This window comes from Acomys minous, assembly GCF_964271855.1.
Source record: "Acomys minous genome assembly, chromosome: 1".
Classification (NCBI taxonomy): domain Eukaryota; kingdom Metazoa; phylum Chordata; class Mammalia; order Rodentia; family Muridae; genus Acomys; species Acomys minous.
Window position 1 is genome coordinate 28390964 of NC_140483.1, and position 9037 is coordinate 28400000.

The window sequence follows — 9037 nt, forward strand, 5'->3', positions numbered from 1 at the left end:
CCCTTCTATTCAAGTAAGCCGGGACAGTGTTTCAAATTGGATCCTGACTTATTGTAAGATCATAAAATCAATTGAACTGGTTATGATTGGCTGTCCACTTGAAAGCATCTAAAGTCATCTTGGAGACAAGTCTTTGGGCTTGACTGTAAGGGAATTTTCTAGATTAGACTGAATGAGGTGGGAAGATCCACCCTAAATGTAGCAGGTACCATCCCATGAGGTGGGGGCCTTGCACTAAATTAAACTGGGGAAGCAGGCTAAACATCAGGAATCATCATCTTCTGACTGGGGACAATCTGGAGCTGCCTCTATCCACACATGACGTGACTTCCTGCCATGTGGATTGCACCCTTGAATTGTGAGAAAAAAGTAAACCTTTCTTTCCTTAAGTTGCTTTTGTCATATGCTTTGTCACAGCAACAAGAAAAATAACTAATATAGCAGCTTGAGAAAGAACACGACAGAACAGAAAGTATCGGGTCAAATGGTACATTGCTTGCAATAAAGTCTGTGCGTGAGAACTCTATTCAAATGTATGTATGCATTTATTATGTGTACACATTATGTGGTAGCTTAACATATTTCTTATCATGACTGGTAACAGCAAATGTGTTTAAAATGTGAGCTCTACAAAGGCACAGTTCTACCTGTCCACTGTTGTTTCATTTCTCTGGCAGCTGAATAGTAGTTCCTGCTAAATGGCAAATATTTTGTGAATAAATAAATGGCTTTGAGGGATTAATTTAACTGGTTTCCTGATCTATTAAAAATGAAGGCTTTTGTGTTCATTCCCACTGCAACCAGTGAAGGTATGTGCATGTGATAATAATTATACAAGGCAGGTGTAGAATCATTAACCAATATTTTCCTCCTCCACCGGCATCACCACCTCCACTCCCTTTTCTTATTCTTCCTTCTTTATTCTCAAAGATCAAGTCAATCCTGGGACAAATTTAGAATCCCATGGTTCTCATAAAGATTTGTCACCAGGATTCTTTGGGACCAAAACAGGTCCTTTCAGGATAAAAAAAAAGATTGCAATGACTTTCCCGAGACAGATCTCAGATAGCCTAAGCTGGCCTTGAACTCACTGTGTAGCTAAGAAAACTTCCAACACCAGATACTTCTGGCTTCACCTCCCATTGGCCAAGCGTACACATTTATACCACCACTTGCCTTTTCTCTTAAGATTGTAAGAATTTTCACAAAGTCCTGATTTATGAATTAGAAGGGCTGATGGGGGGGGCGGGTCTACAATGATTGTTAAGATGCAGCAGGACCAAGATTAGCCCAAGACAGGTGAGACTGAATCAGAAATCTAAACTGTCTCTTTGGGCTTTTCTTAGTCATCCCTTTGCCTGCACAGCTCACTCCCTCTTATGATTTGTCTCTTTTGAAGAAGTCACTAGGGCCATCCTCGATACCAAGCTTGATCCCACATGGTTGCATGCATTTTTTACTTGATATGTTCAGAAAGGGAAAAATTTAAATCTCTTTTGTGCTTGTAAAGAGACCCCGAAACAGAATTTCCTTTGTCAAACAAACAAACAAACAAAAGTCTAGCGAAGTACTTAATAAAAGAACTAACCGGGCCCTGCTGGGATCCCACTGGCTTGTGACCTGAGGACTCAGTGACACTGGCTGTACAGCAGTTTACCCACAGAAAGGGGGACTGTTGAGAACATGCATCACCTAAGTAGGACTTTGAAAGTGTTTTCTTTACTTCATAAAACATATTCTAGAACTTTAAGAGGAAGCATTTAGATACATGTTTATTTCTGCTATAGCAACATCTGTGTTCAGCACTATTGATTAGGCCACACCCACGTGCCCAAGCTGGTTGACTCTTGTTTCTATTGACCTGCTGCTCTGTCCCCAGATCACTTGAATAGTTAAAAAACATTTGGGATAATCTGGGGAAAACTTGCACTTAAAATAAACATCAGTAAGTCTTAGGTTCCAGAGGGGCAAGCAGCCCTCTAATGTTTTCTCTGGTGAGGGGCCTTATGACCAGTGGACAGGTTTTTTTTCTAGGACTTTATCTCTTTTTTTGTTTCAGAGTCAGCTGTCGAGTTAATTTCTATAATTTTCCAGAGACAGTGAGGTATTTGTCATTGATATATTTCCATCTTGGTCCAAATTAGTTTTAGCTTTGATTTTTGGCTGTGTTTTGTTTGGTTTTTGTGATGAAACCACTAGATCATATTTAGGCTTCCTTTTAGAACCTTGGATTAAGAGTAATGGTGAAGGAGACTTAGAAACTAAAAACATGGAAGCAGAAACGAAATCATTGGTGGAATATGAACCTTCCAAACACCACCCGCACCAAGAACTTCTGTTTCAATTCAGCCTAGGATTCCATATTTTTAGTCCAAAATATACCATATTTTCCAGCATATAAGGCAACTGGGCATATAAGGCAATCCCCAACTTTTCCAATTAAAACATAATGTTTCAAATATACTCACCATATAAGACTATCCCTCTTCCATTGCACACCCTGTGCAGCAGACTTGGGCATGGGCCTATTTACAGGCAGGACACAGACAGCTAGGCACTTTATTAAATGCCAGGAGACACACAGTGCCAGTCTACACTGCCCCTTTAAGGCACGCTCCACACTCAAACAGAAGACAGGCAGCCTGAATGGAGAGACAATCCATGCTCACATTCTCCTCCTCCTCAAGGTACAGGAAGATGTGTGCAGCTTGCTCTTCCCTGCTTCCTACTCTCCACACAGAGTGGGGAATTGGCCACAGCACCCCCCCACACTATATGCATGGAACATATGAAGCAAGGGGAAGCAAACAGCAGGTAAATACCCAGTGTATAAGGCAACCTCGATTTTGGCATGGATTTTTTTCAGGGTTAAAAAGTTGTCTTATATGCCGGAAAATGTGGTATGTCCATTTATTTCTTTATGAACACACACACACACACACACACACACACACACACACACACACACACACACACACAGTCCTAATGAATAAAGGCCTTAGCAATCATTCTTTGGAGAGATAAGCGGCTTTAAACTTAGGGTTAGAACTGAGACAAAATTTAAATACTTTTCAGAAAACTAAAAGAAGCCAAAGGAAACTAGATGATAATGCTTTATTGGACATGGTGTTGGCTTTCTTGAGGATAAAAGGGGAGTAATTTAGTGTGGTTTCAGCTTTCTTGTGAATTACTGTGCAATTTCAGACAGCTTTTTGGCAGAGTTCCTCATACAGAGCATTGCCACACATTTCTAGCCCAGTTAAATAATCAATCACTGCATAGCAAGGTGAAGGGACTGACAATATATTAAAGAAATGAGTCTATTTTGAAGTGCTTCTGAGAAATACAGGAGGACATATTTACTTTCTTTCCATTAAAGAATATCACAGGGTAGTGTATGTATATGCATGTGTGTGCACATGTGTACCCACATGCACGTGTGTGTGCTTATTTTCCCTATCACCTTCAACAAGTATCTTTTGGGTTACAGTTTCTTACTTCTTGTTCCAAAGCTTAGAGAACTGGATCACAAGCTTTGTACCACATCTTGTGTCAGATAGGGATGAATAAGACGGAAATAATTATATCTTAATTATGGGCAGCTGAAGATTAGTTTGAACTGAAGGAACATTGACATAGAATTTTCTCATCTGTGATACTTGAACTGTGGAAGTTGTCCGTAGGTACAACCGGACTCAATTTGCTGACTACATCATAGGATGACTGGTGTAGAGATCACTTTGAAGTATCATTGGTACAAGGCACCACACACATCTTTTATGAGTTGGTGTTTATGGGGCATAGAGGAGACACGGGGCCTGCTGAGACTGAAGTACAAACCGAGGATCTTGCATGGACTGGACCTAGGTCCCCTACAGAGATGTAGCTGATGGGCACTCTGGCTTCATGTGGGTCCCCTAGTAAGAGGAGCGGGGGCTCTCTCTGACATGGACTCTCTTTCCAACTGTTCAGTTACCTCCTCCTGGTGTGAATGGCTTGCCAGGCCACAAGGGAGTAGGACAAGCTCAGCCCTGATGTGACTTGATGAGCTGGGGTGAATGGGAAGAGAGGCTCCCCTTTCTCAGGACTAGGGGAGGGGGACAGAGGAGAGGGAGGCAGGGTGGGGCTGGAAGGTGAGGAGGGATGGTGCTATGACCAAGATGTAAAGTGAATAAATAGATACATAGATAGACAGACAGACAGACAGACAGACAGACAGATAAGAGCATTATGCTGAAATATATTTTTAAATGTATAGACTTGACGTACAGAATTGGCTTGTTAGATTTAAATAAAAGAAGATGATAACTTTGTGACAGGTAAGTCACCGGGAACTCTCTTGCATAACCCCAGTCTGTTCATGATCAAGCTGCATGTGTAATGCCTTTCCTGACACACAATAAGAAGTGAGGCCCCTTCAGGGTAGATGACTTTGTTAGTGGCCTGGCACTCTTAGCGCCTGTGACATCAGAGCTTGTTTGAACTGCTTTTCCGAAGGCAGAATGATTAAAAACCCAAATGATTTATATGCAAAACAAACAAATGAAAACAAAAAGACACTGGCAAAGAAGCAGGTATTTCGACTCCTCACCCAGAGAGCTGGGCATTGGCCAAGTAGGACCACACGCCATGTCCTCTGCAGTGACAGAAGTGCCCTTCTCTGTGTAGGCAGACTGAATTCTGGGAACTTGGGTTGTGACTAGGGGCATAAAATGTGAGTGTCTATCCTCTGTGGCATTTGGGGGTTCATATTTCAAACGGTTCAGATATGCATCACCACGCAGGGGAAGCATAGCTCCCGGGGTGTCTGTGACTTAAATTAGAAGAGGAAAGTCCCTGAACTTTTTTCAAATTGCTCTTTTGGAAGAGAGCCTCCAGCTCTCGCTTCAGGCCCAGGGCTGGTCGGCAGCGGTCACATTTATCTTGATTACTGTTGACAGCCATCAGCTGTATTATCTCCTGGCTATCCCAACCTGCACAGCAGCAAGGACGGCGTCACCTCCAACTTCTCCCTCCCTCTAACTAAAGCAAACATCCCCTCCACCTTCACTTTGCCATTAGATGTCTAGCGTGTATCTGCCTAATGCTTGATTTGTATTGTTCTTCTTTTCTTCCCGTGTTGAGAGGTAAGTAGCTGAGCGCTCTCCAAGTAACACGGGGTGTGGAGGTAGCTGGATCTCTTTGAATCATAGTGCAACTTTCGTAGCTCAGGTTTTCCGTGAGCACAGGGAAGGTACTGCTAACTAAAGCAATAGAGTCGCCACTGTGAGGAACTTATCCCAAGTCTGTGAATTGTACTTACTTTATATCCTGTCACATTTAGTAACTGACTGGAGAAATGAATGAATGAATGAATGAATGAATGAATGAATGATGCCTTCTATAGTCCTGAAGATGGGAGTGGACTTGATCTGTAATTGAGAGGTTTGCTTTGTTCTAAGTAGCTCACAGCTTGGGCGAACTGACACATCAGTGTCTGAGGATCAGACACATCTGTGACAATGTCTGGTTTTGAAGTCTGAACACAAGGGAGGCATCTCCTCTCTGCAGGCAGCAAATAGACATCAACAGTATAAACAGGGGTCGGTAACTGTGACAGCCACTCCAGCTGATGAAAGGGACAATTGATTTTGCTGAAGCTCGGAGGAACTGTGGCCAGCCAGAATGGGTGACGTGGCACTTCTTAGGGACGCACGGGGACATGCAAACTCAGTGTGCACTCTTTTAAATGGTAATATCTGGATTAGTTTTCCTCAAGAGATGAGGAGCTTCATCTCTGCAATAATAGCTCCTCACTTACTCCGGGCAATCAGTGTGGAACGTCCTCTTTTCATCAGGCCTGTGGGAAATGCGCTGCATGAGACCATCCAACGAGGGTGGGATAACAGACTCCCTGATGGAAGGCATATGAGCTCATTTCTGACACGGACACAGCATCACAGGAACGGTCTTGCCAACAAGTGTCATCTTGTGTTAAAATCTGGACAACAGGTCACGGGTTAACGATTGTCTTTGGCTGGATCATTCACACTGGGAGAGAGGAGACAAATGTGCTCCTCAACTAAGTTTTATTGTTGTGAACTACAAATGCCCAGGAATTAAGCAAAGTGACTCTCTGCCTTATAAACTGGATATGGGTGTGTGTGTGTAGGGGGGTGGGGGATAGTGGCGGAGAAAGCTGAGTTTGATTGGCAGGGAAAGCCAGGCTGAAAGGTCATCAAACAGGTGACCTTGTCCAAATAGATCGTTCAACAAACCTACTGAAATGTCATAGAGCCAGAGAAGAATCATTTGGGAAAAAAAAAAGTTGCTCAATTCCTAACCCTCCATTTCTGTAGTCTCCACCCAGCTGGCAGACTGGCTGGGATGTGACCTGCAGCAGCTGGAGCTGCTCAAGGCCAGGGATGAGAGCAGAAAGTCTCTGAAGGCTTGTGGTTCCTCTGGTGACATGTGTTTGTTGTTTGCAGACCACTGGACGACAAATTTGGATTCTCCTAGCTAAATAAATATGTGCTGTATTTACATATTCCTCCAGTCCGGTGGGAACGGATTAGTAACAGCATGTCTGTATGGCGCAAGAATTCACTTTCTTGCCAGGTTCCAGTGGTGCTGGGATAGCCAGAGAGATGCTGCTCAGCCTGAAATCAGAACAGCACTGTGGTTCCCACCAAACAAATCCCACACATGTCTGCGAGCTGGTCATGATTGGTTTTTTGTTTTTGTTTTGTTTTGTTTTGTCTCTAGTGCAGAATGATGATCTTTCTGAGTCTCTGAATGCTTGAGAGCACAGAGACACCAGACATTCATTTGACAGGCGTCACATGTACGCTGCAGAGAGCTTTTCAACATAGAAGGGGCGGTGGGGGTGTGATCCTAGCACTCTGAGGATACAGAGGCACAAAATGTTTCCTAAAAGTTTTTAGGGAATCCTGGTTTACAAAGTAAGTCACAGACCATGCAGGGATACATGGAGCTTGTGCCAGACAAACACACAGGACTGGAGCGGCGTCTCAGTGACTGAGAGCATCTACCGTTCTTGCAGAGGACCAAAGTTCAACTCTAAGCACTCACATAGGGTGGTTTATAACCTCTTATAATTCAAGGTCTAAGAGACCTAATAATCTCCTCTAGGTTCAGTGGAACACTCATGTGCAGAAGTGCACACACACACACACACACACACACACACACACACACACACCCCAAAGTAGGAGGAAAGATCCATTTTTTTCATGTGTCTAGTTTTACCATTTAATTCAAGGCAGCTAAAGCGATGTAAGAGAAGGTACCAGATGCGGAAGTGGCAGCATTTCCGTGTGGGAAATGTAGAACACGGCTGTTGGTTCACTATGCAGGGCTGTTAAAAGCATCGAGCAGGATAATGAGCACAAAGAAAGGGTTTTTTCTTTTTTAAAAAAATCAACTATTAACACACCACTCTATCAATGTCAATTTCACTGTGGTTGCTGCTTTTAGGAGCTTGCAACATGTACTTATTCTTCTGACAGCTTTTATATTAAGGGCCAGGCAGTATGCCGAGATGCTAAAGAGTTGAAAACGTATAACCTTGGGGGCTTCATTCAGTTTGGAAAGGTATAATGTAGCACCATGACTCAGGAAATTTAAAGAGCCCACTAATGTGTCTAGACAGCCTGGGAACAGTGAGTCATAGGCCGTGTTGTATGGTGTTCAGCGCACACCCATCATGCCACTTCTCCAGTGTTTCCTTGGGAAAAGTGTCATTTCCATAGGCTGTGGTATGAACTCTCAGATCTGACGTTATGCTGTCTGAGCTACAGCCAGTCATGTGCAAGCACTCACTTGTGGGCCCTGCTTCCAAGTTGAGTTCGGATGTCATTCTTCCTCCCTGTGGTTCTGACGAGTGGTGATATATCTGGACCCTGAGGTGAGGGTGATGGAGAGTAAGGGGCCAGGGGGTTAGGATGCAAGTTGGAAGATCACTGAAGACCAAGGCCTGGGAGTAATTTTTTGGAAAGCTGAATGTCTCTGTCAATTCAAGAAAAGCTGCCCATCTTATTTTGTCCGTTGTTAAATTAACTGCGGCTGTCTACTCCTGTACATACCTTTCCATAGTCATTAAACTCTTAGCATGATGAGCCGAATGTAAGGGGACGTTGGGAAATCACTTCTAAAGAGAGAGAGGGCACGTAATATTTGTGGGGAAGCAAAGCGGATGACCACTTGAGTCTGGGGCATCAATAGATCAATAGTGGAATTCGGTACAGAGAGATTTATCTTTGTCGGGCCTTGGCACCCAAGGAAACAGGATAAGCTTTGAGTATCAACGGTCCAAGTGTTGACACACAGTACAGACATGCTTAGAAGATGGGGATTGTGGAAGATTTAGATGCTTTCTCCTTTGTCCCAGCCTTCTCTGCATTCACTCTCAAGCTCTGTTGTCTGTCAGATTTTCTAAAACCAGCGAGCCGCAGGCATTTGTCTGCCTGATGGCTGAAAGCCTTGGGCCCTAAGCCCATTCGCTATTATTCTATTTGTTTAGGACCCTAGGCAGCAGGCATGACTGTCTGGCCGCAGACACTGCAGGCTCTCTCATCTGTCCTGGCAAAGACCCCAGGCTCTCACTGTGGTGGAAAATGTGGCTGTCCCAGAATATTCCTCATCTCCCTGGGGAAGCATGACTCAGTGCACGGCTGGCTCACCCCTGTTCCTCTGTGGAGCCAGCTCTCTCACGTGTTCTGTTTTCTGCAAGACAACACTGGAGCATGCTGGGTGTTTTTGGATAGGGTTCGCCCTTGAAAGGCCCATTAGATGGCCTGGCCTGCATTTGGGAAAGTGGAGGGAACTCTGCTTTAAAAAAAAAAAAAAAGATTGATTTATTTATTATTATCTACACAGTGCTCTGCCTGCATGTACACCTGCAAGCCAGAAGGGGGCATCAAATCACATTATAGATGGTTGTGAGCCACCATGTGTTTGCTGGGAATTGAACTCAGAACCTCTGGAGGAACAGTCAGTGCCCTTAACCTCTGCTTTAAGACAATCCAGCTTTGTGTGA

At 43.9% G+C, this 9037-nt stretch overlaps 1 protein-coding gene across 1 annotated transcript in view; it reads right to left on the reverse strand.

The window, feature by feature from the left end:
• DPT (dermatopontin) overlaps positions 1 to 9037 on the reverse strand; it is a 28387-nt gene that overhangs the window by 5236 nt on the left and 14114 nt on the right. The window lies entirely within an intron of this gene.